The 2,403-nt window shown below is 40.9% G+C and overlaps 1 pseudogene; it reads right to left on the bottom strand.

Annotated features, from left to right (window-relative positions):
- Positions 1 to 488: 488 nt before the first annotated feature.
- Positions 489 to 606, bottom strand: LOC126204517 (5S ribosomal RNA; annotated as a pseudogene).
- Positions 607 to 2,403: the final 1,797 nt, after the last annotated feature.

Raw genomic sequence — 2,403 nt, 5'->3', positions numbered from 1 at the left:
AAGAAAAAGAAATAAATTGAAAGGAGAAGACGCTATAGTTCTGTGAGAGATGGCAAAAAGATCGGAAGATCAGTTGAAGATAATGGATAGTGTGTAGAAGAAATATTACGAAAATCAATAAAAGCAAGCAAGAACAATGAATTGTAGCTGACACCTGTATACGGCATTACTGCAGAACAACGTTCATTCCATAATGTAACATAAATAGTTGGAATAAACGAAATGATACACATGCATATAGCTCTTACGTAAGCGCCTCCATTAAGACATAAACAGGCCAGTTACTGCACTCCGTCTTCAGGCCAAAGGTGGCCCATCGGGACCATCCGACCGTCGTGTCATCCTCAGACGAGGATGTGGATTGGAGGATCGTGTGGTCAGCACACCGCACTCCCGGTCGTTGTGATGGTTTTCTTTGGGCAGAGCCGCTACTATTCTGTATAGTAGCTCTTCAGTTGGCATCACGAGGCTGAGTGCACCCCGAAAAATGGCAACAGCGCATGGCGGCCCGGATGGTCACCCACCCAAGTGCCGGCCACGCCCAACAGCGCTTAACTTCGGTGATCCGACGGGATCCGGTGTATCCACTGCGGCAAGGCCGTTGCCCACGCCAGTTATTACCAGATAAATTCCAAAAGTACGAAATAATTATTTTCTTCATATTTCTTGTGTTTCTTTCCATCTTGGTCATCTAAGGACGATGTTAATTTGGATGAGCATCGGTTCCTTTGGTCTGTACCTTTGTCTTATAGTCTTTCAGTGTCACTGTTTCCAAGCTTTATTCTCTCTTCTGTCCATGATCTTTCTGTCCTGGATTAATGTTGTCCTGCACGACTATGACGGCCTGAATTTTTGTTAAGAAAGTCCTTTTGCTGTAAACCTCCGTTTTTTGTGTTTCCATTTCTTCCAGATCCATTTGTATCTCCTGGAACAAACGTACTTTCGTTCTCTTGTTCAGAGCAAAATGCATCGTCTGACGTATCAAATACCACTATTCCATTCTGAGTGTATGGCCACAGTCGCTGTTTTCCTTACGGTGTCAGAGTCCTCTCCATTACAATAAAACGTTCTTGGCTCATTTGTCTTCTGTACCACCCGTCTCCTCTTCGAGGTTCCACTATCCTCTAGAGCATCCTTCCCTCCACAAATTCTAGACTCGTTAAGTAATACTCTCTTTACAAAATTCAGGCTTTAAGGTGTGTCTCTTCACGCAGTAGACACTCTCGCGTTGGTCGTAAGGTTCTTCTCATTGTTACAGACATGAGACTTACACAAGATTCATCTTGTTTCTTCGTTCACCCATAGCTTAATTTCCATTCTTCTATTTACTTAAGTATCGCTTTCTCAATTTTTTGCTGCTTTTAATGCCATCCATCTAGGAGCTCTCTTTACGTTCACCGCTTGCAGCGCCTTCACGACAGCGAATTGTGGATTTATTAGCCACTTTCGTCTGGAGCTAAATGACCTGATCAGGCCTCTGCTCTAACGGTCCAGACATTTACACAATGTGGTCAGTGAACGTTAGACAGTCGATCCACGTTTCCTTTTTCTTGCAACCCATTCGGATTGCAGCCTCATCTTTCATTTCGCTTCGATTTGCATGAGTGGTTTGGATATTGGAAGACTCTGAACTTTGCTCTTTACTTAATCTTGGATATAGCATTAGGTAAGGTCCGTTTAATCAGTTCTTTGAATATTTTAAGCAAATTCATCTCCTCCAAAATTTGAAACAGTATAGATCTGTCTATTGAATTATAGCTTTTCTTAAAACCTAATAACGTCAGCAGGAAAATCATGCTTCTCAGTTTTTCCAAGATTCAAATTTAATATTTATTCCCCGCATGATATTTATTTTCTGAAGCGTCCTTGGTACACACCTGATTGTGCAATTTCTTGCTTTTCCACTCTATGAAGCAATATCTTTGAGAATGTAGATCACTAGCACTAACGATATTCCTGTAAAGTTCACATGTTCCGAATGATTTCTTTATTTTAATGCATAGGTAGTATTAGCACAGAGGTCCACCATGATTGGAGCTGGCGATGTTCCCAAATTGTGATTATAATGCGGATAAGTTCAATGATCGATTTCTTGTTACCGTAAATCAAAAGCTCTAAAATGATTCCATCCTCTCCTGGTGCTTTATTGTTCTTCAAGATATTTATGATGGTCATAAAGTCGATTACAGTTGGTGGTTCTTAATCGGGTATTTATGACGCTTAAAATCTTGCTTATCTCCGCTGTTGCCACTCCATATCTGACCTAATAACCATTATCAGAAAGCAAAAATTCTATTATTCTACTCTTTTTATTCCACTGCTAGTACTTCTTTCATCTTACATCCAACGACTGACTGAATTAACGTAAAATTCGGGATGGATAAACCATGTGTCATCAGAGGA

This window comes from Schistocerca nitens, chromosome 9 (assembly GCF_023898315.1).
Source record: "Schistocerca nitens isolate TAMUIC-IGC-003100 chromosome 9, iqSchNite1.1, whole genome shotgun sequence".
NCBI lineage: Eukaryota > Metazoa > Arthropoda > Insecta > Orthoptera > Acrididae > Schistocerca > Schistocerca nitens.
Note: the sequence above shows the minus strand (reverse complement) of the source record. Positions and strands in the feature narration are given on the sequence as shown.